Here is a 22814-nt window from a genome sequence, read left to right on the forward strand (position 1 = left end):
TTCTGTTAACTTACAAAAGACTGTCGAGACTTAAAAAAATGACGTGTTTCATTTCTATCTACAAAACATTTTTTTTTCAAATGAGCACAAACATAATCATACTTTCCTACTATTTTTTAGCGAACGCAATGTCACAAAGGAGAGTAGGAGGGAAAAAAGCTTTAGGAGTTTCTAGACACAAGAATTTATAAGCATTTGCTTGTATTCTAGCAAGAAAAATAGAATAATTTATATGCAACGCCACTAAAATATTCTTTTTTCATTATCTATGATTAGTATCAGAAGACAGTTTAACATCGCACTATTGTTATATATTAACCTTTATAATATCTTGTTATATTATAATTAATTTGCATTTTTAAATTTAATATAAGAAGAATATCATTTATTATATCATATGCCTTAAACAAAGGTGCAGTTCATAAAATAGATCCTTAAGGATACTTTCTAATATTTTAAGAATATTTCTGATTCCCAAGAATCAGTTGAAACGCATACTAAGTCTTTGTCACATATTACACGTCACTGAACTTGAAACTAAATTTTTATACTCTGCAGTAGGATTTCAAGCCCTTATTCCTCATGAAAGATACATCGTGAATTTCAATTTTAAATTTATTCATCCAATCTAATGTGAATAAAATGATTTCTTGCAATAAAATTTTAAATAACGATAATCGTTATTATATTGCAAAATAAACATTATTTAAATAAATAAAGTCATTACTTAGATTCTTTTTTCTAACTCCTCAATTATTATCAATTCCATATACATACTGCGGGTATTATCTTCTACATTTTCCGACTGTGAGTATTTTGAATGTCTATATCGAATCATTCATTTCTAAATCATTTTTAAATAATCAAATGATTCTTCATAAAATAATAAAAGATAAAGCAAAGTTTATTGAAATAAAAATTCATTATATTTAATTATATCACGGAAAAAAATTGGGAGAAAATGTGAACAAAATAAATTCACACTAACATAAAAAAACTTCCATCGAATGAAAAATATAATTCCTTAGGAAATGATTAAATATTGTAATGAAAAATTGCACTTACTTTGGCTTGAGAATGATAATGTAATTAAAAACATAAATGCAAATAGTATTATTAAATAACTCATAAAATTCTCTATGCTATTTTTATTCAATGTTTCATTCTTGCGTTATTCTTGTTATAATATTTATAAATCTGAAACTCTAATAAATACTTTTATAAGAGGGAAATGGCAAACTATCAGCTAATTCTTTCAAATTCTTTAACAATGTTTTGGATATTATAACATCACATTACTATAAAAACAAGTCATTAAGCATTGAAAAATTACCTTTTGAGGAATTTAATTATTTTAAATGAAAAAATTAAGTTTGCACGAGGTACAGTATTAATATTTTCTGAAATTGGGAATGTCTATGTCAAATAAATTGTGGATCCCATTGCCAGAAAACGCAAATTTTCATTCATCGCTTTCTTATCAGTTCGACTTCAGGTTTTTTCTTATGTCCATGACTTTATATAAAAAATACTTACAGCAATTTTCGCATTTGTATGAAGGATAAATTTTATATAAATAGATTTATATATTGTTTTCATCAAGATTTATAATTATGCATTGTTTTTACTGTTTCAAATTGCGGTTTGCAATCAAATGAATAATAACTGAAATATAATTATTTCTTTGGATTTCAATGGTAATATTTTAATTTTAAATAACATTTCCATTACATCAAAATGAAATATACAAAGCTAGCAAGACACGAGTTTCTTACATGAGAGGGCTCAAGAATGTGTTCTATTGGTCAGGACGAGAAAAAAAAAGAATTATAGATAAATCAAATGACGTACTTGAAATTTATTAAATGAAAAAATTTATTATCAGTTGCTTAATAATACATATAAAAATCTAAGTGATTTATAAATGTTTCATAATTTTAGGAAATGGCATTAAAGGAGCTAAATATGCCCCTTTGATATTCAACAATGCGCTTTAATCACAGAACCATATTTTCAACAGTTTACTGGAATAAGTCTGCCGAAATATCAAGAACACAGGCATTGAATGATATCACTCGAAACTGGCACAGACGTTGTCCTCTGAAGGTGCATGTTGTGCTTCAGGAAAACCCATAACAAAAATTCACGAGGGGTAGTGGAGGGTTAATATCCGACTAATGAGGGAACTGTGCTATTCTTTGATTATCAAACCACTCAGCTTATCACCTTGCCGTTATACTATGACGGAACAGATTAGAATTCAAACTGCAATCCTTTTCCACCTCTTCGAAAATTATGATCCAAAGATAAAGGTATCCAGATTACAGCATCAAACTGTTACTTTTATAGGATTCAGTGGTTGTTCCTGGACAGCCTGGAAGTTTTTCGCCACTCAAATTCCATAATTATGGGTATTAACTTACCCATTGAAGGAAAGTTGGAATCCGTCATCCAATAGATGAATATTCCAAAGCCAAATGACATCAATTGCCATTCTTGTAAAGAATTGTAATGCAAAAGTTTTATCAACTTCTGAGTCCCCTTCCAGCAATAGGTACACAAACCACTTTTGTAGATGCAAAAATGCAAAATCTGTCGTAACACATTTCGTACAGTGGGATGCAGCATATCCAATACATAGTTCAACACCAATACACTCCAATAACCATGCCACGACTTGACTTCAACTATCACGGCAACCACATTTTAGACTCAAGAAGATGGGATTTTTCTGCATTTTCTATTTAGAAAAAGCCACCTTTCCTAAGATTTTTTTAAAAATTTATCTATTATATTGCGTCGGACACATGAAGGCATTGGAGCTCACCATCTCTTTTTATAATGGGAACACATTTCTGTTGGTTCTAATAGAAACGTTTTACCAGTAACGCATTTTTTGCAACGCAGGCATGATATGCAAACATGTAATTAGTATGCGTGCAAAATCTGGCACCTTTTTATCCAAAGAATAATACTAAGCATACACTGAAATGCATATTATGTTTCACATTTTCAGGATCTCCAAATAAATGCACTTGTGTTATTGCACTATCTATTAGGGAAATTTGGTATTAAAAGCTTATTATTCAAACAATGTCAAGCGCATTATTTGAATTATCTGCTGTTCAAATTTTATCTCATTTATACTAATTAAACATACTCGAATATCTTCTAAATTGGGAAACTGGTTTCTTGATAACTCTGTAATATGCATTAATGTAATATGACGTTTATTTATATGATAAAATAACCATACAATAAAATCCCAACTGAATATAATTAAGAAATACTTCAATGTAAGTAACATTATAGTAGTTATATTAATATCGCAGCTGAGAAGGAATTTGAAATGGCTCGAATTTCCTTCAAAAAGACATTAGGCTTACTTATCCTTTGCGTTAATGGATTCTCCTGTCATTCGTATTTAACCAACATACTGCGTTCATTAAATTTCTGAATAAAATTAAGGAATAAGAGGATTAATTATCTATAAATGTTTATCGACCAGAATCCCAAAGTTTCAGTGGATTGAATACGTTAGTGCCATATTTATTTAATCCTTAGTTAGACTGTGAAATTTTCTGAATAGAATGAATTTCTTCCCTCAAGTAAAATTTCTGCAATTGTCTCTATTTTGATTCCTCTGCGTATTTAGTGAAATTTTATTCGCTAATAAAATGAAATATGCTTATATGGGATGAAAGAGACATGGTAATATTTGAGAAATTCGAAAAGTCAGAAGTAAATTTAAATCTCCACTAATGCAGAATCATTCTTAAATACTTCGAAGCATTATATTAGAAGAATTCATGTGCCCATAGAAATGTTAAATTTTCATTCGCCTTTTCTTGGTAATTTTAGTACGTATTAGGAAGCTAATAATTAATAAAATTCCTCTTATAATCAATATATTTGTTAATCATTTCCACAGAAAATGAACATTAATTGATTTGCTTTACCATTCTTAAGTTTTCCCTTTCCTAGCTTTAATATTAAAATAATTGAATTAATCATTCGATGATGGGAATAAGAAATGAAGTAATATAAATAGATTTAGCCTGAGAAATCATTGAATTTTAACAAGAAAAATTTTTTCTACGTTTTCAAAATATTTAACGTTAATTCCGTCTATGTTCGTTTTAACATTATGATGTGTCAAATAAAATATACATGAAGTAAAATAATGTCCATTTTTAAAATTCCCAGCATTTCTTAATATTTTAATTATGAATAATTTTTTGCAAGTAGGAAATCATTTTTCTTTTCTTTAATCTTTGCTAAGAATCCGCCTGCTAATTCGCGTGTGGTTGTGTGTGTTGTAATTTGGAAGGCTAATTTATTAAAAATGCTTCCTGTATTTTAAGAATTTTCCAAATTTTTATTTGTGGTTTTATAAAATATAGTCGAATTTCATTTCCGTCCGAAAAATTTATGATGAGCTAATGTTATGTAAAAACTAATGTTTTCATGTTTGAAGAAAACAAATTTTTATTGTAATGAACTGAAAAATATAAAATTAACATTGACAAATAATAATTTAAGATTTAAATTTAAATAATCTTCTGTTAAAACTGATTAAACTGATTAAACTTGAATAAAATATCTAATAATGAAATCTGAAAACGATCTTTTATGTCAGAATTGAAATGGCTGGTATTCTTAATATATTTGTCATCATCAATCTAGCAGGAGTCCTGGCTTAGGGGTTAGGCGTCTTCTCCGTGATCTGAGCGTGCCGGTTTCGAGCTGTACTGGATTCTATCTGTGAGGTGGTGGGCTAAAAGGGGTTATGCAAGGGAATATGTGGGCCGCGGTGACCTGCTGGTAAGGTCTCGGCTTGTGAGCCGTAGGGTTTCAGGTTCGTGACCAGAATTCATCCCAATAACTGAAGTGTAAGGGGGTCTGCTGCATACTAAACCCGTCAGACCAAACGTTCTTTCGCTGGTGCGGTTTCGATGTGGAGAACAGGGTGCCAGCTCAGGTGTCGTCCTCGTCAACAGACCGCAGTTCAAAATTACGAGGTTACGCAGTTCAAGGTTACCCAAAATAGCCCTAGTGTTGCTTCACAACGGGACGTTAATATAACTAAAACTAAAAAAAAAAGCAAGCGAGTGTGGGAGTGTCAACCTCATATGCTCTAGAAGTCGTTCTCATACGTGCTGCCCTCGAGTGCTCAGGCGTCTTTACCCTCCGAAGTCAATGCATCAACTTTCCATTGTAATGTGGTCACGATAACGTCATCATCATCTTCATCAATCTAAAAGAATAATAGAGTGTGTTTCCTCGTGATACAGCGTAATCTTATCAAACTTTAGTAATAAATTCAGTATTTACCAAAGTGCAAAACAATACTCATATGAAAAAATAATGCAATAATTTTAATCAAATGACATACAAATTATTTACACAAATAAGTTTTTGAGGATTTTATGACATTCCATCAAAATTTGGTGATATGCAATGAGAAATAATTTATACTCAAAACATCTGAAATTCTCATAAAGTGAAGTGCTAAAATTTATTATGTACTTTTAATTTTCTATTTTTAATTTTCAAATATCCTGTATACCAAAATGGTCCTATATGTCACCAATTTTTCACTTATTTTCTTATTAGGTTAGAAAATTTTTGATTTTCGCACAATATTTTTATATAATGGTTACAGCAATTAATAATAACCGTAATAAATTACCCAATTTATAAAAAAACATATTTTATAATTTTTAATAGTACCATGATTTCTTATAAAATCATTACATTTTTAATATTGATTTTCCAAATTTAGTGGGTAACTAATTCTCTAGAACTACTTCGCGTAAAAAAAAAAAAAAAAAAAAAAAAAATGTCGATAAAATAATAAACGAATAAGATGACCTTAATGGCTCTTAATGAATTTTTTTTTTCATATTTTAAATTTCAATAAGTTTGATTCATAAACTTCTAAAAACATTGCACTGTTCCATTCATTGTGATTTGCTCTTGCATATTTCTTTATATCTGTCCTCTCAGATAAAATATGAGCTTTTATCTGAAACGGGAAATGATTAAACACCCAGTAATTTAGCAAGTTGATGTTTTCACTTGAATGAAGTCTTACATTAACAATATAAATAAAATAAGTGAAATCACTCAGCATTGGAGTTTTTTCTTAGCATTGAATATTTTTCCTATTGTTTTTCTAACATCTTAAATAATTATTTTTTTAAATTTTCCAATAAAAAATGTATTTTATTATAATAAGGACGAAAGACCTTAATCTTACTAAAAATAATACATTTAATATCTTCAATTATATTACAAAAAGTGATTTATTTAAGTTAAGAAATGATCGATTTTTATCTTACCTCTCCACCCACATCCATTCAAGCTGAATTGGGATATGTATCTCTGATCCGGGATGTAATGTGGCGTTGTAGTAGTGAGAAGAAAAGGAAAAAATTAGACAGTTAAAGAAATAATAGTTTTCATGAAATCCACATTAGAAAATAGCTGCCCCATAAAGACATGTCTTTCCTAATCCACTAGATGTTATTTTTTATATTAATATATTTGTAGAAAATCTTGAAATTACCATTTGTTTTCTCCCAAAGCTCTCTTACTTATTCTTAGATATAGGAGTTGTTCCCTTTCCCCTGTACAAAATTGTGGATCTTGGATAAGGAGAGAAACCGTGTATGATATTTGTGAACAATGTTTTTGAAATATTGATCATTGGTGTGAATCTAGTACTTTTACTGAATCTAGCGTACGATTTTAGTTGATTGATTCCTCTCATCTCATGCAATAAATATACAAGTTCTTGAAAACAAAATACGCATTTCCGAAACCTTCCCCATCCGCAACTATTTAAATCATTAGAAATTGACATGAAATTGGTATTATAATTTCAGGAACACAAGCCAAATTTCATTTAATTAGATCAGTGCACTTTGGCGATAATGCGTTTATATACATGAAATTACCACCGACATATAGACACTCTTTTAACAGACTTGATTAAAAATTGGATATAATTATAATTTCAGATGATAAACTTGTTGATCAAAATTTATTTATCTTTTTTATTTATGTATTGCACTTATTTTGATCATTTATATTTCAATAACTGGTAGATAACAAATAGGCTTCTTATGAAGGAATTCTCTTTTAATTTAACAGAAGTAACAAATACGGTACAAAATCTATATATCAAATTTAATCAGTCTAGCTGAAAGTGTTGCATTACTGTGTTCAGAGACATAAGGCCAAAAAATTGATTTTTCGGACTAAGAGAGGTCTGTAACATGAAAAATCTTCTAATTGGCCTAAACATTTTTAATAATTACAATACTTTCTCTTTGGATAATTCCTATACGAGAAAATAAAAATATTGAATTTCGAATTGTTTTTGAATTTCAATTTTATTCTTACTTATGTAGTTAAACTGTTGTAAATTTACATTACATCTTTATGTGGCATCTGGCCACAAAATTGAGCTTTATTTGAAGAGTATAAAATGTATTTATTATATCAGAACTAACCTAGAATTAAAAAGCATACTTATAAGGGGAATCATTTTTAAACGATGCTCTAAATAAATAAGTTATGAAAATAAAAAAAAATAAAAAATAAAAAACTAATAAAAAAATTTTAAAAACTAATAAAAAAACTCTGTACTTACGAGAACAGTTTTTCACATCAAGATTAACAATATTTTGTTATTGAACTTAGTGGCATGAATAATTCAAAATCCAATGCCTCAGGTTAGAATAAATAAGATATATTTACGTAATGGACTTAAACTATCAAGTTTTGAACGTTATAATAAAATAATACAATAACATACTTAGAAATGTGTCAGTAAACAATAAATTAAAAAAAAATATGCTTTGAGATTATATTAGATAAAAAAATTATATTTCATTATAACCTTTTGCCTATGAAACTAGAAGAATTTAAAGACATTCTTTGATACAATCAAATAGTAGAAATTTTTAATAATAGAACTAAATTCAAATCTAGGAAGAAAGTTTCAACAACAACAACAACAAAAATGTTATACGATTCAAATTCTTGTACTAAAAAAAAGCTTCAAATGGAATAATCTAAGATTTATTGGTTAGAATATATAAAATAATATGTATCATTCTAGTTATTGAGAAAACTTATACGTGGAATTTATTTTCACCAATTAATACATAATTATAAATATGAATAAAGGTCTGCATAATATTGCATCAAGGAAAAGTTTTCAACAGCATAATGAATACTTCTGATTTTGATGTCTGCAATTATACTTTCATCAGGATACATAAGAATAACTTAGTATACATTGAGCAATTCTTCAATTTTTAAAAAGAAATTATCTTTAAAATAGAAATATTTATAATATCAAATAATCATATGATGCAGTTAAAAAATAGGAATAAAAAGCCATTTCTACTTTCAATAAATACACAAAAGAGTATTGCAGAAACGTTTACAGAGGTGGTTGAGAAACATTTCTTGAGATAAATACATGAGATCGGTTTTAAAATCAAATTATATGAATGAAAGATAAAGGAAAAAAACTGTATTTTTAATAAATTATGCCATTTCTTTAATATTTGCTTTGTTTCAATATAAAACATATACAAAAATATCCAGCTTTACTAAATAGCATATAGCTATAAATGAGGAACAATGTTTGAATCTTTGTAAATCCAGTGAGATGTATATACGAATGCAAGTAGAGAATATTATTAATCAGAAATTGAAATTATAATCTTAATTGAAGCTGTATCCTTAAAATTAAATGATTATAAATTTTGTTTTGAAATTTTAGAGAACTTTCTTAGTTTGTGTTTCACAAAGATTTGTAGTAATCTTATTAGTATAATTAAGCTGTTAAATTATGTTCTGTGATCATTAATGGAAGCATATATTTTTTGTAAATAAATATACCTTAGAGACACATAAAACAAATCATGTTTATTAATAGAATTTATCAACAACAGTTTCCCATTATTTCGTATAAATTGAAATGAAATTAAGCTTTTTTGAAAACTGAGCTTTGCAGAAAATAGAATTTCTTGAATTATAATAAAAATATGCTCTTTAATATCAAAGAGAAACAATATGAACATATTCTTTGATTCTAGTATGACAAATTAGAGATCTTTTATCATTTCAATAAAAAAGAATTATCAACCATGCTCTCTCCTCAATTATTTATCAGTATTCCCGGCTAATAGTTATACTAATTCAAAAATCTTTCGAATTAATTGTCAACAAATTATTTGGATGTAAAATTCGATTTATTACATTATTTAACATTATAAAGCTTCGGTGAAAGTAGTTTTTTTTTCTTTGTGGTCATACCGAAAAATTTTAATGGGATTAAAATAACTATATATTTAAATTTTAAATACTTATTCATATATTATTGAATTTTTCTTAACTTTCTGATTATTTAACTAAACTTTGGGTATAAGCAGGTAAGAATGTATGTTTAAATACTGAAAACTGAAAATCATAAAGTTATTACTAACAAAAATTATAAATTCGTAAATATTATGAAGGATAAAAACATTCTACAATGTTTTTACTTTATTTTGATTTCAACAATATAAAGTATAATGTATCAAAGAGTAAAAAATTAAAAGTAATGTTCAGATTACAATACATACGAATAATTATAAAAATTTCAAATGTTTTCCTTCATTTTAATATTTATGTCATTTAAAATATTTTCTTTAAAATAATGAAACACAACTTTTTATTCATAAAAAATTATATTTATGTGAGATTTGCCCTGCCCATATTCAATAATCAGCTTATTCTCAAAGAAAAAGTTTGTATTAGATGGAATAAGTAAGTAATTGTCTGGATTAATATTTTTATGAAAAATATAATATTAATAGTATTTCGTATATATAAATAATTTAGTAATTTTACAAAAAAAAAAGTTTCTGACTACACACTAGTTTTTAATCCGATTATCTAAATAGGTTTTTTTTATTAATGATCATTTTTAAATCCTGGTTTAATTTTACAAATTCATGCTCTCAAATCGTAAATATACATATTTCTATTATTATAAAGGACAAAAGAAATTTCTTCCAGTTCAACATTCTTTTATACTCTCTGTTTTGGTGTAGCTGTGGGTATTTTAGGCTATAGAACATTTTTTTCTAAAATACCTGCTCTAAATATTTTTTTTGTTGCAAACTACATGACTAAGATATTTTTGAATTATAGATTTAATTATGATTGAATCTTGATCATTTTACAGTCCAAATGGAGTGAAGATTTAGCAGGTAGAGTGAGTATATTTTATTTTATTTTTGAATAAAATTAAGCCTTAATAAAATTAAATACCCCACTATCGTTTCTAAAAGAGCACTATACAAAAAAAAAAAGATATTTACTAATTTTCTCGATTACAATGAAAATTTTTTGGCTCTTGTGTGAAGCTTTTATTTATTTAAAAGTAATTATTTTTTTTCTGATTTAGCATTTTTTAAAACTGAGTTATTATGTTTTAAACTATGATATTTTGACTTCCTTGAATTAGATCTTAAAAGGTTTCAGTGAATTATACATTTTTTCACTAAGCTATTTAAAATGTACGATAAGGATATGCAAATCGCTGATTAATTAGCACTCTTATTATAATATACCTGCGGCTACCTGATTTTTATTAAGGACTTATCAAACAGACTGAACAGCCATGCTATGTTTGGCATGCGCCACAAGCTAAATAAAAATAGACACAGAATATATTTTTAGCAAGTCCTTTAATCTAATTAAGAGCTTTGCTTATGGTTCTGGATTTTGAAGATCCCGGATGCATCAGATTTAATAGTAAATCAAACCTACTGACTTAATCTGTTAGGTTCTGGCTCCAATGATCAAAATTCTTTGTGGTCATGCAATTAAACTGAAGGGGGTACGGTTCATCTTCAAACGTCTGTGTAAAAAAAATACATTACTTTCGTCCTTGACATTCTCAACGTCACGGGTAGAAGCTTTTCATCCCTCTTAAATGACAATGTCGTCATATATCAGATAAAATATACTATAATAAACATTTTACATTTGACAGAAACTTTGAAATAGGACTTTGAATTGACTCATATTTAAATTAAACGTTAGTTCATATTAGAAATTTTTGGCCTACTTAGGTTATTGCGTACCAGTTACTTAGTTTTACTTCAGTTTATTGATTTTAGATTAATATCATTTAACTCAAAGTAATTTCTTCATCTAGTTGTAATTTAGAATTATATAATTATAGTTTATTCATTTTGTATGTCTCATTCTGTAAATAGAGGATAAACACAGAATTATTTTTTTAACTATCACATTTTTTTTCTTGATAAATTTGGCTAGTTTAATGAATTTTGATTATATAAGGTTTTCTTTCCTCTTTAACCTAAATTTATAAACTTTCAAGAAAAATTTAAAAAAAAACACATCAAATAACCTTAAAGATTTTATTTTATACCATTTAAAGCCATAAATGTACCATTTATATGTAACACAATTTTTAGTATTCTGGTTATTATAACTAAAATTAGCCATTTTAATAATTATTATTATATTTAGTAAAATATTACTCCCATTTCGTTATACTTAGTAAATTATTCCTACCACACTAGCATTTTAATTAAAAACGTCCCAAGTTTCTGCAAAAAAATTGCCAAATCGTGCACCTTTAAAATTTTTAAATTGGAGGAATTAACTATCACCTGGAGGAAACGAAGTCCATCAATTGAATGGATTTTCTTAAAGAAGACATTGGAATTATCTAAAACATTGTTTCGAATTTGTAAAGTTGTTTCCCAGCGCATTTGGTTCCATCGTAAGGAAGATAGTTTTACGAAAAGAAATGGATGCCGTAGAAATGTCACTAGGAGGCGATCTTTCTAGAATCATCTTGATCTATCTCGTAAGCCACAGAAGATCAGGAGACCGATCTGGTATGAATTAGCTGAATCATTCGTGAGAACCGTAAGTCAGTGGAGTCCGTTGAGTTGAGTTCAAGCGATTAGTGAATTGGAGGTCCAGTCGTGTGTCGAATCTAGAAGTCAAGTATTGCTGCAACATTCAGCCATATGTTCAACAACAAATCTTATAATCGAACATTGCTTTGTAATGAATCAACAATCGAGTACAGCTCAAGCCAGAAGGCAGTGAAGAATTGCAGATGTTTGGAGGGACATAAATAATTGTTTGAAGTCTCCCTTCTTGCAGAATTTTGTCAGAGAAATTTGTGTTATGATTTTTACCACTAATTTTGCTGTTTGTTTGCCTTTATTTATTATTAGTACTGCTTTTCTATATGCTGCCTGTGTTTTCTTGTTGAATAAAATTCCTTATTTGCTAATGAGCTTATTTGACTACACCATACACCCACTACTTTGAAGTTGTTGATTTTCAGATATTTTCCGCATGAATATTGATATTCAAAGCTTCCCAATTCGGTCAGTTTTAATTGTTGAGTAGTGAGACATTTTTTGTTTAAATTGCTGAAACACCAAACATATTTTCTCAACATAATAATAACTTGGAAATGTGCAAAAATTTAGATTTTGTGGTTTTGATTGAAAGGTATTGATTGAAACAAGTTAAAATATAATTTATTACATCAGTTAAAATGATTTTCCAACTCGAATTATATACCTATCTTTATAGAAATTAGTTACTGGGTTAATATTAGAGAATATATATTGTCTGTTGCTTCATATTTATGAAACAAAAGAAAGAAAAAATGAAAAACTTGAATTTTTTCAATATCTTTTTTTCTCCGGTCTAAAAACCAGGAGAAAATTAATAATTGAAAATTCTATAGTTGCAAATCAGTCTTCTGATAAAATATTAGAAGAGTTGGAAAATTGACATTAAAGCTTAAATTTTTTCTATTTTTACTACATTATGATTTATAAATCCATTATTAGATAAGCAAGCATTTCTACATCAATTTGCGTTGCTCATATAATAATAATAATGAATTATTACTGATATAATCTCAATATTCGAGTTCCATTGCCTAATGTTTTACTTTGATTATAGTAATATATCAATTAAGTGTTACAGCTCCTCTTTATTCAAAGAGACGATGTAAGTGCTTCACAGCTCATTGTTTAAAAACACAGTTTCAAATATTTTCGTTATTGAAAAATGGTACAAGATTTTTTTTTAATTAGCCTTTAGAAAAATTTGTGAATTATCTTCAGTATACTGTCACATTTACCAATTTTTAAAAATTAATTCTTTCCAGTTTTCAAAATAATACATACGTTTTCATCAAACGTGTTTTAGCTTTAAAATTGTTGCTATAAAATTTTTTTAATGAATACAGTAATCAGTTTTTCATTAGCATTATATTTATAAGTTTTAATTTTAAAAAAAATCTTCTAAATAATTTTTTTAAGAATGCAAATATTTGTCTGCTTTTTTTTTATGAAAGAAATTTATAATAATAAAATCTCCAAGTCTGCAAACATCTAACAATTGAATTGTAATCAAGAGTTAGCTATAAAATTAGAATTATTACGCACAATGTATTATTAACAAATTAACTTCGTTTACAAATATATCCTAACTAACATGCGCAAACTCACTTGAATATGCAGACAAGAGTTGGAACATTCTCCCAATTTAACGTTACTTCCTGCATTAATTCATCTCAGCAGAATAGCCATCTGCTATTGAATGGATTAATGCGAAGGCTGACGAGGATTATCAGGTATAATATAACACCATTATCTCTCAGAGCTACAAATTTGCCAATTGTACATAAGAGCACGAATTGTACGACTCTATTTGCTGAAGTGCTTCATTCTCTATTTGTACATGTGCTGGAGCGCAGGTGGTGAAACACTAATATTAAAAGAGGGATATATGTTGTTCAATACATCATATCCCATAACAAAGATCAGACAAAGAAAATTTTGTTTTGTAATGTTTTCTGTTGGAGCTAGATTATTTACATAAATATCTATTAATGAAACTATTGTGTGGGTATATCGTGAAGACCGAAACAAAGAACAAAAGCAAGACAAATATGCATTGTCGCTGAATGTATCGCTACTTTTAAAATGCATTGTTTAAAGATATATGTAAATAAACATTTACCATTTTCAAGTTTTCTTGATTAAAGATATCAAAAATTGGAACGAAGGAACTTTTATTTATATTCATTAGTTATCTTTTCTTAACCACCACAACATTTTTCCGATAAATGTAGTAAAAGAAGCCATTTTTTTTTTTTTTTTTTTTTTTTGTACAGAAAAAACTATGTAGTGACATTTCAAAGTTTGCCGTAATTAATGTTCAAAATTCCAACATTAGATAAAACATTAAAATGAATAAAACGATTTTATTATATGATTATTACTTCATTTCTGTTAGAAAAAATGATTTTAAATTTATCTCCAAGATATTTTATTCATAAACACAATAGTAGAAATAAGGAAAAGAAAATAATATTAAAAAATAAGTATGCTCTTTAAATAAGGCACTGGCTATATTCTGACGTGCTGAAAGAAAACTCCATATGCATCTACTATTCTACAGATACATAATCAAATGCAATATATGTATAAAAGAATAGTTCAGTTAATTTTTAAAATGAAAAAAAAATGCATGTAAAAGATATAAATGCAATTGGGACAAACTATGATAGTAAATGATAGTAAACTTATAAAATTATAATTCTACAGTTAATTGAGAAGATTTTTCTCCATCTTTTCAAGTCATTGGATCTCAATAATATTAGCGATTCTTCCACTGTCATTTGATTTATTACCAATAAGTTTTCATTTTTAGGGTAATACCAAAGAGAAATCAGGTGTCACTAAAGATATAATATGCTAAGAGAACGCAAACCTGGTGGTTTAAAGATTCAACATTTGTTTAACCAATATGCACAAAGAGAAAATTCAAATGATTCGATATTCAGTTTATTTGAAGAACTGTGGTTTATTTTAATCATTGATATATATATATATATATATATATATATATATATATATATATATATATATATATATATATATATATATATATATATATATATATATATATATATATATATATAGTGCTTCAAACAGAGTTGAAGCCTGTTAGTTGAGTGTTACAATAACTGCACAAAATAATAACTGCACAAAATAATTCTGAAATTTTAAAATTATCTGGTACATCATTGAAATCTTCAGGAGCTAAAATCAATTTTACCGCCATCAAAATTTTCTTGTCTTTCTTCATTAATAATATATATAATTTGCAAATCTGGTGCGGTACAAAGAACAAGAATCTCATCAATTAACACAGTGAGAAGAGCACAAGCTTAATAGTTCCTACTGTGAGAATTCCTGCGTAATTATTAAAAGTTAAGAATTTGTCGAAATTCATGCACAAAGGAAAAAAAATAATTATTGTAACGCCGGCATTTGTCATAAATTGAAAATAATGAAACAGAAAAAAATAATTGAATAATTATTGAATGAAATCACAAAAATATAAAATCAGTTTAACCTCATTTTAAAATAACATTTTTATGAGATATTTTTAATGTTTTTAATTTTGTAACAATATTTCATAAAAGTAAATTATTATTAAGCATTTATAAGAATAATTAATTATTCTTATTTAAATAATCAATTAATTATTTTTTATAGAATTTCTCTTTATTTATTTAATATTGATAGTAGTATTTCAGTCATTTATTTTTAGAAAACTCTAAATAATTAATATCCTATAAGTAATACTGAATTGAAGTTATGAATTAATTACAATTTCATAAAAATAGCTTTATATGGAATTAAATAATCTTTATTACATAGTTTCACTTTATTCAAATTAGGAATGTAGAGGTTTAATAGTAAAATTTCCATTTTTACATCAAATGATAGCAGGTTCAGATCCTTATGCCGATATATAAATGATGACATCCGTATTAAATATTCTGTATTGAATTACATGCAATCACATTAGGGTGGCATGAAAGTTAAGAATATGGACCATCAGATCATGTGTCATTCTTGTATTCTATTTCTGATTTAAATTTATTCTGATTTTGCTTTAAAATTGAACATAAAAAAACTGTTTAAAACTCTACCTCTTAAATAGTAAAACTACAGTGTACCATCAAAATTTGAATTGATGTTTCAACTCTTAAATGTCATATCCTAAATTATACATGTTATTCCCTAGCACAAGTTAGGAAATTTTGATTAATGCAAACGCACGCACACTTATTTCATTTTTATAGCAATTATTATAATCAATGGAAATTTTAGCTCAGCATATTCCAAGTGAAATCCTTTTGACAAGAAAACGCCGACTAACTTCTGCAAAATTGCGATCGTATATCTTTTCGGTGGCATGTTTACGTTGAGAAAGATTCATTTCCCCTCTTGAAATCTCTGACGTTCCTCGATAAGAATGGTGTCCAAGCGACTTCATCTGAGATTGCCTTGAAGAGTTCCTTTGATTAATTAAGGCGATCTCTTGACAGTGTTCTCAAACTTTGGTAAAAGTGGCAGATCTCCATGCCAATCTCCCAGGTCATCTAACCTCTCCTCCGCCTTCGTCTGGCTCGCTCATTATGATTCTGTAAAGACAAGGAATATTAAGCAGATTTAAAATATCCCTCTTCGGAGAAAACGACTAAAAGTTTTCCTATTTTATCTTCTGCGTTCAGTATGTGGTGCTCTGTTCACCCAGATGAGTAGAATATTAAATATTTCACGACGTTTCTGCACCCATACTTTCTATAATTAGCATCAGCGAACGAAGTCATTTGGCAATAAAAGATCACTGGAAGGAATAAGCTGAAGTAAATAAATATTGCGATTTAAATATTCAGAGAGGATTAATCTTATTAACTTGATTTCGGAAAATTCCATTATTTATTTAAGGATATAAAATAATCTTGAATCTTTGATTGATGAATTTATTAATTAATTACCATTCAGTCATTTTAGAACATTCATTTAAGAAGAATTTTTGGTCATGGCATGCAAATTCGGTTACATATCATAATAGTTAGCATTGCTGCACCTATCAAGTAGTTGTTGACATCAAAAGTTTATGTTGGAAAAGAATGGTGTATAAGTAACTTCTCCTTCATTGCAAAGTACTTTTTTTTAAATATTTACTTTATAGTACTTTTCTATTAAAGCGAAAATTCAGAAGCTGAAATTTCCTCAGAAGTGATTTTTTTCTTATTCTTGCTCAGATGAATAGTAAAATAGTAAGTTACTTCCAAATATTTTAGATCAAGGAAACTTTATTTAGGATTTTGATAGAAAATAACATAAGTAAATCACATGATTTTTCTAAGTAATCATTTGACTACTGCAAATTTTTTCAAGATTTAGCTCTAACAATTAAAATCCCTTGAGAAAGAAATACGTTGATTAATTAAGAAACCAGACTTTCTGAACCTGGTGATTATTGGTAAATAAATATTGAGTCAGACATTTTGCAAACTTCTCAAACATTTGAAAGTCGCAAGGTGTCAGAACGGAACTGGAAGAAATATACTGCCAGATCGAAATTCTGAAGTACTTTCTAGGTATTTGATTGAGTCTAATTTATCTTAGTTTAGTTATATTAACGTCCTGTTCTAAAGAAACACTAAGGATGTTTTGAGCCTGACCTCGAACCTGACCTCAATTTGAACCGCGGTCAGATGACGAGTACTACACCTCAGCTGGCACCAGCCTCCTCGCCACACCTGCGGTAGGGCGTTTGGCCTAACGGAATTAACGTGCATCAGACTCCCTTACATGACGGCTCTTCAGGTGGAATCGGGTCTCGAATCGGAAACCCTAATATCAAGAACCGAGATCTTACCACCAGGCCACCGCGGCACTATTTGATTGAGTGTTATATGGCTTTGTAATTTAATATTTCAGTTCGATTCCGTTACTAATTTTTACTATGCCTTTGTTTACGGATTTCGCAAAAATCTTATTTTTTTACTCTACGAATGGGCATTAATTTTAGAAATTTTCTGCAAATTTTACGCAACTTGCTTTTAAAAAATTATTACGATTTTAATCTTCTATCTGATAATTTCCCTTCTTCTTTATACCTCATTTCTTAGCTATGAATTTTCGACTATTTTCTTAAATGAATTGAGCCATCTAAGTATCATTATTATCAATGATGTGCCTAAAGTATTAATTATCTTTTATAAAGTGTTTTGAAAAATATTGATGCAAATAAAAGAAAAGGCAAGCCCTTAAACTTTGTCTTCAGATATCAGTGAGGAATGAATCTTTACAATTTGCAACATTCTAATTGGTAACGGATAGTGGAGTGAACAAATCATCAAATATTTTGAACTCTTAGTCAATGCATGAGGGGTCAGTCTAATAATATTAAGATCCATGTCTGCAATTCTCTGCCTTATGCCTTATGTATACAAAAATCATGCCAGACTGCATTGGTTATCTCTGATGGTCGTTCATCTTCAAATTGCTGGCTGAATGCTAATCTAGCTGGATGTGACGTTATCTATGAATGAATCTTTTAGATCAACATACTTCATGAGGAATCTCCATTCGCGTGGCATCTATTATTCATACGAATCACACTGATTACATAAATTAAAATAAGGGATGTTCCTTTTGGCTTAACGTTTTGTATATTGTAATATAGCAAGATACTGTTCAAGCAAGAATTCTCTTTTTGTTCATATCAGATTTTGAACTTATACTACGATTTCATATTACCAGAACTAAGAGTGATATACTCTTTGAACTTCCAGATTATAAAATTAATACTGGTGGAATAGTTTTAAATAAAAATTGATGGAAATTTTACAAATATTTGAGTAAAATATAAATAACATAAGTTTCGTATTTTGTAAATTATCAAATTCTAATTTTTTTAATACAACAAATCACTTAATGATTTATGATTCAATTGCAATATGCCGTCTATATCTATAAACTTAAAAAAAAAGAATGTTTTTGTAACACATGGAAACACTATTCAATTATAAACATTTCTTAAAAAACACTTTAACTAATGTTAAAAAACAGCGTCAGCTCAAGAGGAATTAACCTCAAAATTATATGACCTTATTAAATTTCAGATAATTCTTTTCAATCATGCGTATTGTTATTAAAAATTCATGTAAAATATTTATTTTCAGCAAAATACGCAGTGGATGAATTTCTTATCATCATGATACACAATAACTAAGTATTCCATTTACATAACAAAAAGCAAAATATGAGCTATCCTTTCATCAGATGAAAATAAAAAGAAACAAAAATTCAGCATATCACTTCATTTTAAAGATATTTTCTTAAAATTTCGAGTATTCCATAATATTGTTATTCAGAAAGAGTATAAAATACTATAAAATAATAAAATAAAATAAAAAAATCTTATTCTATAGCTGCTAATTTTTTATATGAATATTGTTTCTGCAAAAATAACCTGCTGATTGATTGACAATATTATACTTCAAATTCTATGTTATATATTAATAGATCATATATATATCTATTAATATATAACATCTATAACTAAAACATCGATATATATATATATATATATATATATATATATATATATATATATATATCGATTGTTTTTATTATTGAGAATATACAGTTTCTTGCAATAAATTTCAAGAACATTTGCTTTGACAGAATTTATTGCAAGTTATAACAATAGATCCTTCCATGTAGCGAGCTAATTCAGAAACTTTAGGCAAAGTCGACTCACTTCCCATCTCTGCAATGAACCATTTAGAACTCCGAAATAGTTGTTTCTAGCCTTTGTTTCTTTTTGTGCAAATAGCAGCTGACCTAATAAAACAATCTGGGTAAATTACTTGGGTAAATAAGGTTGAATATTCAAAATTATTCTTTATATAGTTGGTTATTAATGCATTTCAAATCTTTGAACATTAAAGTTACACAAAGAATTAAACAAATAAAATTACTACAAGTACACAAATAAAAATATATAGTGCTTTAAATATATAGTATTTTCATGTATAATATTTTTCCTAATTTTTTGTAGGGACTATTGTTTAAGATGAACAAAAAAACAGACATTTTTCTAGGACCGATTTCTATCCCAGATCATAAATTGCATCGTTAAATTTACATCCACGAAAAAAAAATTATGTTAACCTTCATGTCGAGTAAAGCCGTAAATATTTAGAAGAAAAGAGAATGAAACGACCATCAAAATTTTGCTTTGATCTAAAATTATGCAGGCTATGATTTTCGATTTTTCTATAAATAATTTTTTATGGCAAATTAGCAGTAAATAAAGTATGAGTTGCGTCTTTTTGGATTAGCGCATAAAGATAATTTTTAAAAAAGTTGTATAAAAAATCAGTTTTAAGATTTACGCACACACCTGAAACTTCGAAAATCGTTCAAAATATCGAATATTTTTTTACTGCTTAATAATGTTCTCCAAACCTTTAGCTTTCAAACGATACCAAGATGTTATCAATATTCGAAATATTTCTCGAGTTATAATTATTTTTCTTGAGGTAGTTTCATTAAAAACTCTAGTTACGGTTTTTTTTTAAACTCATTTTATGAAGAATAATATTTTTCCTCTATGTTGCTTCATTCAAACAATCATAACTCAACAAGAAATTAACCAAAAACAATTATTTATATTAAAAATAATCTGTATGAAATAGCGGATGTTTTGTGCCTCAATAAAAGTTATATTTTTAGAAATAAATTTTTAATATCTATTTAAAAATTAAAATTATAGAAAAATTCCCGCTTTTTCTATTCATTGTTGATGAAAAAATAGTTAAAAAAATACATATTTTTATAATTTGATTGAGGCAGACAACATGAAGAATAATATTAGGCATAACTTCAAACTAGAATTGTGTGTCTGTACAAATTAAAATTTAAGATACCATGTTTCAAAAAATATGCTAATTAGCTCAGTAAATATTATTTGATTAATTAATAATTAGTGTAATATGGTTTTTTCTCACTAAAATGAGTTTAAACATATATTAATGACCTACTGTGAAAAAACTGGATTTTTAAAGTTAAAATTAAAAAATAATCTTTTAGTTTGTCGTACACTTTAATGATATAAAATTGTTTGCATCATTTTTTTTAGGATGAAAAGCTATAAAGTAAAATAACGGCTTTCTCACAATAATAAATGGAATAACTAATAAAGATAATATTACCTTTCTTAAAATATGACAAATTAACTGCTTCGAAAGTATAAGAAAAGACGAAAAGAAATATCTGATTAGTGAGCCTGCTAAAAAAAAATGTTGCTCATGTCATACTAGCGACTGGAACTGACAATAAGAAAGGAAAGTGCAAATGAAGTAAATAGCAGATCAAAAATTATATGTGCATTAGTAAATTGAAAGTAAATTGAACACGTTCTTAAACATATTTGAAATCGGTGTGTTGTCATAACAGTTTATAAGTACATAGTTTCCGAGATCTGGCTGTAAAAGATCCAGAACTGTCAATTCAGTCCTAATGGAGTCATACGAAAACAACTTCATTTATTAACTACATTATATCAACATACAAGTCATATAATGGTTCAATATTAAGAGATTAAACAGATTTTTTCTTTGTTTATCAAGTAATATAATATTTACTAGGCAGCGTTTAAAGAATCATCGATTCAGTGATTGAAAGGAGTGTGTTATTTTGGTACTGAAAGACAATATTGTTGAACATGATATTGGATGAAAGACAAAGAAGTGCGAGAATTGAGTTTCAAGTAGATACTAAGGCTTAAATCTGAAATCTGATATTGGTTGATATTTTGAAGATTCCCTTAGAAAAAATTGATGTAGAGAATACAGTGAACTGATAGATTAGACAATATAGAAGCTGTCATCCTATGCAGTGATGGAAATTTAATAAAAGAGATTATTTCCTCAGTTCTGTAAGATAAAATATCCGAGAATGAATTTTATAACTTTTCCATGTTGAATCCTATTTATAGAAAGATGCGTCCAACGTCGCAAAAGCTTCAAAAAATATGCCCAGAAGAAAGATCAGATTTAAACTCTTTAAAATAATTTGTATTTTCGGTTTGCCATTCAAAAAGATCATATTAATTGTTTTTTCTTCTCTAAATTCCCATTAGACGAAGGTACAATTTCCCATTTATTTAATTGCGTAAAATACCTCCTCATAGAGGGCCAATTATTTTGGTAGATGCTAGAAAATTCTAAATTAATTTTTTTCTCGCCTGATATAATATAATACAAATACCAGTATTTTGATTTAAAACAAGTTTTATTTCACCCAAAACCAATAGTTAGAAATCAGTGTTATTCATTTCGATGTTTTATCCTGCATTTTTAAAACGAAACTGTTTGATGTTTTTAGGAAATTTTAAATTTCTTACGTTAAGATCTCATTATGTCCTACTGGAATTTGTATAGGAAACCGCTCTACCAAAATTTCTTAGTTAGGAAAACATATTTTGGTTGCCACGGCGCTTTCATGTTTTTGATTTTTCGCGTCTTCTTTTTCTTATCTTAGGTGTTTAGATTTTGAAACAATTTTGAAATCTCAAATCTCTTTGCGACTGACTTGGAATGTAATTCAAAATCTCAAACTCTTTTATCTCACATTTTATATATCAAGATTCTGCCCATTTGAAAACATTTGAAAGATTCAATTCTCCTATTTAAAGAATTAAAATTTTTACAAAATAGATTTTTCTCTATAAAAACTGCTGAAACAGTTATTGTTTAAACTTATACTTGCACTATGCTCCAAATTCACAAGTTTCTTGCAGGTGTACCAATTTTTTAAATATTGAAAATTACCAATTACTTAAATTTTCTTTTT

This window comes from Argiope bruennichi, chromosome 2, assembly GCF_947563725.1.
Source record: "Argiope bruennichi chromosome 2, qqArgBrue1.1, whole genome shotgun sequence".
Classification (NCBI taxonomy): domain Eukaryota; kingdom Metazoa; phylum Arthropoda; class Arachnida; order Araneae; family Araneidae; genus Argiope; species Argiope bruennichi.